Source organism: Vidua chalybeata, chromosome 10 (genome assembly GCF_026979565.1).
Source record: "Vidua chalybeata isolate OUT-0048 chromosome 10, bVidCha1 merged haplotype, whole genome shotgun sequence".
Classification (NCBI taxonomy): domain Eukaryota; kingdom Metazoa; phylum Chordata; class Aves; order Passeriformes; family Viduidae; genus Vidua; species Vidua chalybeata.
The window spans coordinates 2,773,917-2,784,833 of NC_071539.1; positions in this window are offsets into that span (position 1 = coordinate 2,773,917).

Genomic DNA, 10,917 nt, shown 5'->3' on the forward strand with positions numbered 1-10,917 from the left:
GGTGTTCAGAAAATCATCTGCAGTTTAGCTGGAACATTGCTGGAGATCTGCTCTGCAAATTGCCATAACTCCTGGGTGTCTATTAGGGACGCTTGCCCCTGCCAGAACAAATAAAATAATTGAGAAAAATGCAAATAGTTGGGTCTTACGTTAGTAAAATAAAATATTGTCAGCTCCTAAAGTATTAAGTTCTTGATGTCTCTTCAAAAACTTTATGTATTTCATCTTCTGATTGAAAAGGAAGAAGAAGGAATGTTTGCAGTATGGAAGTTTCATACAGTTATTGTTCCATGTCAGGAGCACTCCCTGTACAGCCAACCCTGACTGAGACCCTGGAGATTCAACTTTGGGAGACTTTCACTGTCTGCCCTGACATTTTACACTTCCCTGTCCAGATCCACATCTTCAGTTTGAAACTGAAAGAAATATTTTAGACTTAGCCTTTGTGTGTTTTTGGGGTCCCCCAAAAGTCATCATTGCAGCTGGAGAAGCCACATTCAGACCCTTGTCTCAATCCATCTGTACTTGCACAAATTCTGCACCCCTGGAGTGTTTTATTGAATGAAATATCTGATCCTTGTGCTTTAGAACCTCATTTACATTCACGTTTGTGCTGGTGTGGCACTTACACAAAATTCAGAGAGTTCTCAAGTAAATGACTGTTGGTACTTAAATGCAGAATATGCTTTTTAAACTTATAATTAAACCCAAGATATCTCCACCAAGTGCACTGAAATCCATGTGCCCAAATTCAAGGCTAAATCCCTGCCATGTTTTAAGTCTGTGTTAAAACCAATTTTTAATTAAAAATCTGGGATTTTTTTTTGTTTTTTTTTTTTTTTCTGGTTTGTTCTAGGCATGCTTATCTTGCATAAAAGGTGGAGTTTTGAGGGTGTTTCCTGGGTATAATTTTCAAGTGGGGGATCAGATTTCCTCATAACTCTTTTCTATTTCTGGCCAACCACAGCTGAACATCTGTTTATTTCACAGGAAAAATGTTAAACAACAATACAAGGTTGTAAATGGAGTGAGCATCTGATGGAACAAATTCTTGTTTATAACCCAGACCTGCACATTGGGCATTTTCTCCTGACAGCTCAGAGCTCTGCATCAAAGTCACGTCTCCTGAAAATGAACATTAAAGTAACTCAGCTCCTTAGGGTGGTGTTTCAGCAAAGTCTGCACCACCTCTATAAATTAAAAAGGAATTACTGTAATCAACTTTATATTGACTGTATCACCATTCTGTTGTACAGGATGCAACCCAATGGAAAGAAGTGTTGAAGGAACTAAAAATAAATATATTTTAAAAAGAAATTACGTTGGTTTGATTTTCCTATTGTGATATTTAAGAAAGAGTCAAACCACTCTAAATATTTTCCTTTAAGGAAAATACAGAGTGCACAGCATGGTTCTGAAGGCAATAAAACAGGATGTGATCAGCCCTAGACAGGGTTTTATTTAGGGAGACAAAATCCTCAGTCAGGGAGTTCATGTAACAATGACAAATCTCATCAGAGGCCAACGAGCAGAATTTGTGTCTCTGTGGTTACGATGAGCCAGACGATATTTTTAACAGATTTTGATCATTCTGGAGAAGAGTTCAAGACCTCTGGCAGTCCTGAGGACATCTCACAAATGATTGCAATGTGTGTGTTTTACATCTAATAATATTCATGTGTACAGAAATGAAATCACTGGGGCTTTTATGCATGGCTCACATGTAAAAATGAGTGACTTTGAAGAGGTGACTTTTTATTTGTTTAAAAACTGCGGCTGATATGGAGTTTATGTGGTTTCTTTTCCTGAAACAGGTGATTCTTGCATATTTTTTTGTTGAGCTTCATCAATAACCGAGAGTTATCCCTCAGTCCTGGTGAAGATTCTTATCCCTAGGTCAGCAAGATCCTCTCAGCTCAGACTTGTGACCTCCCAGTCACAGCCTTGATTTGGGCAGTTTTGGAACCTTGCACTTATTTTATGATGTGAAAACCAATTTCAAACTGTAAACAGAAGCGTGAGTCATTTTATAGGCACTTTCTCCAAAAGATGCTTACCCAGGGTTTTTAAATGCTCGCTAGTTTATGCTTCTGTTTCCTGGAGATATTTAGAGAAGTAATTATAACTGGGAAGATGCAAAGCTCCAACTTTTATTAATAATGCACAAACTCGTGACATCCAACAGCTTGTACACAGTTAGAGCATCCAAATGCTCCAAAGGACTCCATAGATTTTACATTTGATATTATTTTCTTGGAAGCTTTAATATTCTGGATTTGCAAGTCAAAGTCAAGTCAATCAAGTTGTCTCAATTTATTGTGTAAACTCAGATAAAAATATTAACAAATGTGGGGATTTTGCATGAACTAAAATTTCATTTTTCTTCCCTATTTTGTATATGTTTATGCATTTTTCTGTTGAACACATGCCTTGAATCACAGCATGTTTTCTAGTCTATCTGCTAAAATAAAGCCTTCATGATGGATGCAGCACCAGTCCTTCCTCTGACTGTAGTTGCCCTCATTGGAGTTTCTGATCACACTCAAATCCACCTCCTCTACTGAGATTTCCCAGCCCAGCAGATGGGAAAGTCTATTGAATAATACTAAGTACTCTTACAAAAGAGACAAACCCAACTGAAACCTGACTTTTTGGACTTTCAGCCTTCAAAAGACAGTGAGGAATTTGGAGGATGTTTTGCCTACATAACTTTTGGGAGCTTTTTTTTTTGCTTTTCAGCAGCAACATGCACAATCTGACACAACATGATAAAATGGTGAGAGAGTCCACCAGGAAATCATTTCAGTGCTTTTTCTGAGTGTTGCAAATGCCTTTAGTGGCTGGAAAGAAACTTCTTTCATTGAAAGGATCTTTCTGTTTCCATGAATTTCTATGCAGCAGCCAGCTCGCTTTGCTGGGCTCTGTGTCCACAGGGATGTGCCCACACAAAGTCATGGGAGGAACCATGCCCTGGAAAAGCAATCAGAAGAATTCTTTCCCAACCTTAGGTGGTTATTTTTTCCCAAATAAACACAAGAAGAGGCAATGCATTATGGTTTTGTTCCTCTTATTAAAGGCAATTCTTGTGATTTTTCAGTTCAGATTTGCCGGGATAAAATATTCAAAATAAACCACATTATCCATAATCCCCTCTGGCCTAATTCCATTCCGAGTTTACTGATGATGCAAACTGACATTCCCAGTAACTGAGGACTAAGTTTAGCCTCCAAGCATGCATGTAGCACTCGGCTCGAGCAGTGTTCCCTGCAGACACGGATCTGCCCTGACTCACAGGGATGGAATCTGCTCGCTCCCGGATGGGCAGCAGCTTCCACCACGCTGGGGCAAAGCAGATCCTCCATGGCAGCACCCCCAGGCCATGGGGCACATCCCTGTGTCCATCCTTGTCCCCAAACCCTGGGGCACATTCCCTGTGTCCATCCTTGTCCCCAAACCCTGGGGCACATCCCTATGTCCATCCCTGTCCCCAGACCCTGGGGCACATCCCTGTGTCCATCCCTGTCCCCAAACCCTGGGTCACATCCCTGAGTCCATCCTTGTCCCCAAACCCTGGGGCACATCCCTGTGTCCAGCCTTGGAGCACATCCCTGTGTCCATCCTTGTCCCCAAACCCTGGGGCACATTCCCATGTCCATCCTTGTCCCCAAACCCTGGGGCACATTCCCATGTCCATCCTTGTCCCCAGACCCTGGGGCACATCCCTGTGTCCATCCTTGTCCCCAGACCCTGGGGCACATCCCTGTGTCCAGCCTTGTCCCCAGACCCTGGGGCACATTCCCATGTCCATCCTTGTCCCCAGACCCTGGGGCACATTCCCATGTCCATCCTTGTCCCCAAACCCTGGTCACATCCCTGTGTCCATCCTTGTCCCCAGACCCTGGGGCACATTCCCATGTCCATCCTTGTCCCCAGACCCTGGGGCACATCCCTGTGTCCATCCTTGTCCCCAGACCCTGGGGCACATTCCCATGTCCATCCTTGCCCCCAGGTCATGGGGCACATTCCCATGTCCATCCTTGTCCCCGGACCCTGGGGCACATTCCCATGTCCATCCTTGTCCCCAGACCCTGGGGCACATTCCCATGTCCATCCTTGTCCCCAGACCCTGGGGCACATTCCCATGTCCATCCTTGTCCCCAGACCCTGGGGCACATTCCCATGTCCATCCTTGTCCCCGGACCCTGGGGCACATTCCCATGTCCATCCTTGTCCCCGGACCCTGGGGCACATTCCCATGTCCATCCTTGCCCCCAGGTCATGGGGCACATCCCTGTGTCCATCCTTGTCCCCAGGCCATGGGGCACATCCCTGTGTCCATCCTTGTCCCCAGGCCATGGGGCACATCCCTGTGTCCATCCTTGGAGCACATCCCTGTGTCCATCCTTGTCCCCAAACCCTGGGTCACATCCCTGTGTCCATCCTTGGAGCACATCCCTGTGTCCATCCTTGGAGCACATCCCTGTGTCCATCCTTGTCCCCAGGCCATGGGGCACATCCCTGTGTCCATCCTTGTCCCCATGCCTTGGCTCCGCAGGTGTCTGTACTGGCCCAGCCCTTCACTTTAACAATAAAAACCTGCACAGATTAATCCCATAGGATGGGAAAAGGTGGGAAAGCTGATGCAGAAATATTGGCCCAAATAAAACCTGCACCTGAGGTGGGAGGAAATATTTTCACCTTGGTTTAATTTTAGGCTGGAATTTTTCATGTCTGTCCATTTCACCCCAACACAATGCAAACCCCTAAAGATAGGCAAAAAATTAGATCCAGAACATTGTTCCCTGTTAATTTCCCAGTCCAGCTGGTTTGAATAGAAACCCCCATCCTCTTTCTCACCACCTTCACTGGGGGACATTTCCCTGCATTTCTGCAGAGCCACCATGGCCCTGCTGCCACCAGTCCCTGCTCAGGCTTGTCCCTCTCTGCTCCCCACTGCTGTTCCTGCTCTTTGGCAGCACTCAGGATTCCTGGATCTTGGGGACCAGTGTGTCCCCTTTAGAGAAAATGGGACTAATTCCCAGCTTTCACATTATGCTTTCCTTACATTAATTGGTGCTTTCTTGTGCTAATAGATAAGGAGAGGGAGACATGCAAAAACTACAGAGTTTTCCCAACTGGCTGGTGCAGAGTGAGACCTGGAGCTCCAAAATTCCAGTAACTCGCCCCAGAGGTCAAGCAGCTCTGCTGTCTTTTGTTTTCCTTCTTGCAAAACATCTTTATTCCTATTTGCAGACTAAAAGTGACGAGTTATTGACTGCAAAAAAGCCAGTGGCTGGAATAGTAAATAAATCTTGCCTGCCACAGTGCTGCCTCCGCAGTGAGAAACTCGAGCTGACACGTCTCTCATTACTCTGTGTTGTTTCCTGTATAATTTATGACTCTCCATTGCATGTGTTTGGAGTTGTAAATGTGATCTGCAGCTGCAGCTGACATCAGGCATGCAAAGGACAGCTCCCAATAATGCTGTTAGTCCTTTATGGGCAGAGTTACAGTAAATAACACTTAATGTGAAATATGTAGAGCCATAACAAACATGACAGTGGCTAAGGTTGCCCCTGCTGAGGATGCTGAGATTGCTTGCAAGGAAGGGAAGGAGCTGCATCAAGGACAGGGCCCACAGGTTCTCTGCAGACTCCTCCCTCCTTGTTGCTGAGGTAAAACACTACAAGAAACATGTTTTAATACTTCTGTTACAACAAATTCTAAGAGCTCTGTCTGGATAAAAGAATATCTGGTCTTCTGTCCAGTCAGTCAGCTCCAGGTGATCCAAGGAAATTGATCCCATGGAACGTGGATGTTTCTCATGCACTGCTAAGTATGAACTCAATGTCTCCATCCACGGCAATATTTCACCAGATTTTGAGACTGGCCCCACCATCCTCCCTGTCTGCCTAAAGCCAAACAGGAGCACTAAAAACAGCCTGACTTTTTCTGTTGTGGATGGAATTCTGTGGGGCAGCAGCCACTGTAGGTTTCTGAACTGGAGAAACCACTGTAGAAACAGCTTTGTTATTTCCCTTCTTGTATTGCTGACTGTGATCAATTTTCACTCTTAAAGCAGAACTAAAAGGCTGCTTTTTAATGTCAGGAAACCATTGTAGGTAAATTCTGCTTTAAATTACACTCACCTGATCCTATAGAAACTCAAGGGCTGATCTTGCAGTTTCTCATATTAGGAAGAAATTCTTTATTCAGAGGATGGTGAGGCCCTGGCAGAGTTTCCTAGGAAATGTATTGGCTATCAGCTGCATGGCTCCACAGTTTGGGACTTCCTGAATATTGGAGTTTCCTTTCTTCCTTACAAAGAAGGTGAATTGGAAACCAGCCCGAAACACAAGCAGCTGGAAAGTTTCAGGATCAAATATCAATTCATCTCCAGAAGTTCATCTCCCTGTTTGGGCTCTCTCCAGCCAGCTCACCACAGCACTGGGAAACTTGAAATACACAGAGCATCTTAATTTTAAGTTTTTCTCCTGATCTGATTAAGCTGTGAAAAGAAACGGGCAAATGTAAAGAGATCCACCCACTCCAGGCACATTAATTACAGGGACTGAAAGTCAGCCAATAATGAAGGTAAGACAGAGATTCAGTGCATTAACAACTGAACAATGGCCATTGTTCTCTCGTTTACCCACAGCTGCAGGTGTGTACAGCACAGCCTTTGTTTTCCCGGGGGCTAATTTGAGTGTTCTGACATTGCCAGTGAGAATTCCTTTATCCGTGAACATCGTGCTGCCAGCCCTGTCCTAGGCACACACAGAGCTTCAGCCTCTCTGCACATTTTTTGTTTCACGCACAAATAAACAGATGAAAACCTGTTTGTTTGCCCTCCTTCAAGGACCATCGGGTTATTCAGGACAAGAGTTGTGGCACAAAAGCGAAAATAAATATAAATTAGGCCATTGAGACCGTCCTCCTTCTTATACTGCAGTGACATTTTTCTGTGTAAATAAAATAGGATGTGTAAAAGGGTCAAACTTCAGAGAAACATCTTATTTCTGGTGGTAACCAGTCAAGGGCCTGCCCATACACAGCTGAATGCTGCAGGGCCAGCTAAAGACACACATTTGGCCTCTTTCCCATTCTCTCCATAATTAATAATTCAATTTTACAGTTACTTCATTAATTTGATTATACATAGAACAGCTTTTGGGCGTGGTGTTGCCTGTGCCTAAAAACAAAAAGTAATTGCCATTTTTCTCTGGGTTCTCCTGTTCTCAGTTATTCATCTGCTACAAATATTACTTTTAGTAATGACAAGGTGGCAGCAACAAAGATCATGAACTCAGTCATAGTTTGTGTTTGGATTAATGTAATACCAGAAGTGAGAAAATTATTGGATACTAATTCCAAAGGATTAGGCATTTCCAAGCCCCTGTTGATTACACCCACATTTCTGGCAGTGGAAACCCAGGTTTTTTTTTTAATTTTAAGACCTTTGCCACCAATACTTTAATTATTCTTCCCTTCAATACTTCATTCCTCTGTTTATCCTTAATATCAGAGAATCCCAGGATGGTTTGGGTTGGAAGGGACCATAAAGCTCATCCAGTGCCACCCCTGCCATGGCAGGGACACCTTCCACTGTCCCAGGCTGCTCCAAGCCCTGTCCAGCCTGGCCTTGGACACTTCCAGGGATACAACATTTATTTATCCCTTAAAACAATCAATTACTGAAGTTTAAGATATGCAATATCTTTTAGAAAACATTTTCGAGCCCAAAAGCAAAACCTTTGTGTGCTTGAGAAGGTTTTTTTCCCACAGTACCATTTTTTCCTTACAGACAAAACTGACACAAACCAAAGCACAGAAAAGTTTGGTAATAAAAGAGGAAAAAAAAAAATTGCTCTTTCTATGAGTAGAAAGTTTCGTTAAAAACATACTTTCTTCTAAATTAGTATTATTTTCAGAAAGCTTCTCTAGGCTTCAAAAGAGAGTTTCCTTCAGATGAAAAATGTGGGGTTTTTCTTAAGATGAAAACAACGTTGAAAAGGTTTTGTTTGAAGTTACATTCAAGGAGTTGCATTTTTTTCAGCTACCAAATATTCATACAAAAAGTCAGCCCGAGGATTTTGTTTTCCAATTAAAAGCAGACGTTTTTCAATGGAGAATTTTTGAAGATGAAAAATCTTCAAGAACTTAATCCCAGCCTTAAATGTTCAGAACTTAATCCTAACACATCTCTATCCAGATTTGTCACTGATTTGTTACCATAGTGCACTATTTTGGCATGCTAATAGTTATTTTGATATTAATAATGTAATTTCTTGTCTGTTTAATTTTTACTTAATTATTAAAATCCTTCCTATAGAAAGAAATGCCAGTAACAAACTTTCCCCTTTTTCATCAGTCTGCAAAGTTCCATTAAATAGAGGATCTGGACATTGAATAACACACATTATACTCATAATATTTTTATGAGAAAAGAAATTTTCACTGTCCTCCCCATGGAGACATGAAGTTTAATTCCAGCTCAAGTCTAATTAATTTTAAATATCTTGGTGTTTAGGTACAACACAATCCCCCAGAGCTGCAGGTAGGATAAGTGGGTGGGAGAGGCCTCTTCCTGGGAATGCTTTGCTCTCCTCCAGACACAAATCTCTTAGGATCCCTTTCCTTTCCCATTTTCTACTTTGGGAACAAATTGTATCTCATCAAAGTTGGATGAGTCTGCACTGAAAAGATTCCCAGGGGGAGAAGGAGGAAAATATTTTTTCAGAGGAAAAATTGGCAGTTTTGTCTTATACTCCAGACAAGACCTTGGTGGTCAATACCTGCTGATTTATTAATAAAATGTGTTATATAGAGCTTTATCCTTATTATTACTCTGAAACATCTTTATTTGGTTTAAGAAGGATTTGGTAAAGGGATATTTCCTTAAAGATTTCTTTTTCCAGCACACAAGGCCAGGAGAAGCTTTTAGGTGGGTGTAGAAGCTCGTGCAGAGGTTGAACAGGAGCCTGAAAAACCCCTTGTGAATGAACAGCCTGTCCAGGGGCCTGGGGACACTTGTGCCACCAAAGGCCATCCCACAGCAGTGACTTCTTTACATTCCCACGGGTGAAAGGCAGAAAAATGCCTCTGGCAGAGTGAAGCAGCCCAAGAACTTTGCTGGCTGAAGCTCACGTGAGCTGAGAAGTTGGGCAGATTCATCTTAACTATTTCAAGAAATTCTAATGGCTGTTTGGAAAGCTCCAGCTGCAGGTACCAAACACCTCGTGTCACCTGAGCAGCACAGGGCCAGCAGCACTGCTGTGCTGGGAGCAGTGGGGCCCTGAGGATTTACACCAGGAGCAGTGGGGCCCTGAGGATTTACACCAGGAGCAGTGGGGCTCTGAGGATTTACACCAGGAGCAGTGGGGCTCTGAGGATTTACACCAGGAGCAGTGGGGCCCTGAGGATTTACACCAGGAGCAGTGAGGCTCTGAGGATTTACACCAGGAGCAGTGGGGCTCTGAGGATTTACACCAGGAGCAGTGGGGCTCTGAGGATTTACACCAGGAGCAGTGGGGCTCTGAGGATTTACACCAGGAGCAGTGGGGCTCTGAGGATTTACACCAGGAGCAGTGGGGCCCTGAGGATTTACACCAGGAGCAGTGAGGCTCTGAGGATTTACACCAGGAGCAGTGGGCTCTGAGGATTTACACCAGGAGCAGTGGGGCTCTGAGGATTTACACCAGGAGCAGTGGGGCTCTGAGGATTTACACCAGGAGCAGTGGGGTTCTGAGGATTTACACCAGGAGCAGTGGGGCCCTGAGGATTTACACCAGGAGCAGTGGGCTCTGAAGATTTACACCAGGAGCAGTGAGGCTCAGAGGATTTACACCAGGAGCAATGGAGCTCTGAGGATTTACACCAGGAGCAGTGGGGCTCTGAGGATTTACACCAGGAGCAGTGGGGCTCAGAGGATTTACACCAGGAGCAGTGGGGCTCTGGGGATTTACACCAGGAGCAGTGGGGCTCTGAGGATTTACACCAGGAGCAGTGGGGCTCAGAGGATTTACACCAGGAGCAGTGGGGCTCAGAGGATTTACACCAGGAGCAGTGGGGCTCTGAGGATTTACACCAGGAGCAGTGGGGCTCTGGGGATTTACACCAGGAGCAATGGGGCTCTGAGGATTTACACCAGGAGCAGTGGGGCCCTGAGGATTTACACCAGGAGCAGTGGGGCCCTGAGGATTTACACCAGGAGCAGTGAGGCTCAGAGGATTTGCACCAGGAGCAGTGGGGTTCTGGGGATTTACACCAGGAGCAGTGGGGCCCTGAGGATTTACACCAGGAGCAGTGGGGCTCTGGGGATTTACACCAGGAGCAGTGGGGCTCTGAGGATTTACACCAGGAGCAGTGGGGCTCTGAGGATTTACACCAGGAGCAGTGGGGCCCTGAGGATTTACACCAGGAGCAGTGAGGCTCTGAGGATTTACACCAGGAGCAGTGGGGCTCTGAGGATTTACACCAGGAGCAGTGGGGCTCTGAGGATTTACACCAGGAGCAGTGGGGCTCTGAGGATTTACACCAGGAGCAGTGGGGTTCTGAGGATTTACACCAGGAGCAGTGGGGCCCTGAGGATTTACACCAGGAGCAGTGGGGCTCTGAAGATTTACACCAGGAGCAGTGAGGCTCAGAGGATTTACACCAGGAGCAATGGAGCTCTGAGGATTTACACCAGGAGCAGTGGGGCTCTGAGGATTTACACCAGGAGCAGTGGGGCTCAGAGGATTTACACCAGGAGCAGTGGGGCTCTGGGGATTTACACCAGGAGCAGTGGGGCTCTGAGGATTTACACCAGGAGCAGTGGGGCTCAGAGGATTTACACCAGGAGCAGTGGGGCTCAGAGGATTTACACCAGGAGCAGTGGGGCTCTGAGGATTTACACCAGGAGCAGTGGGCTCTGGG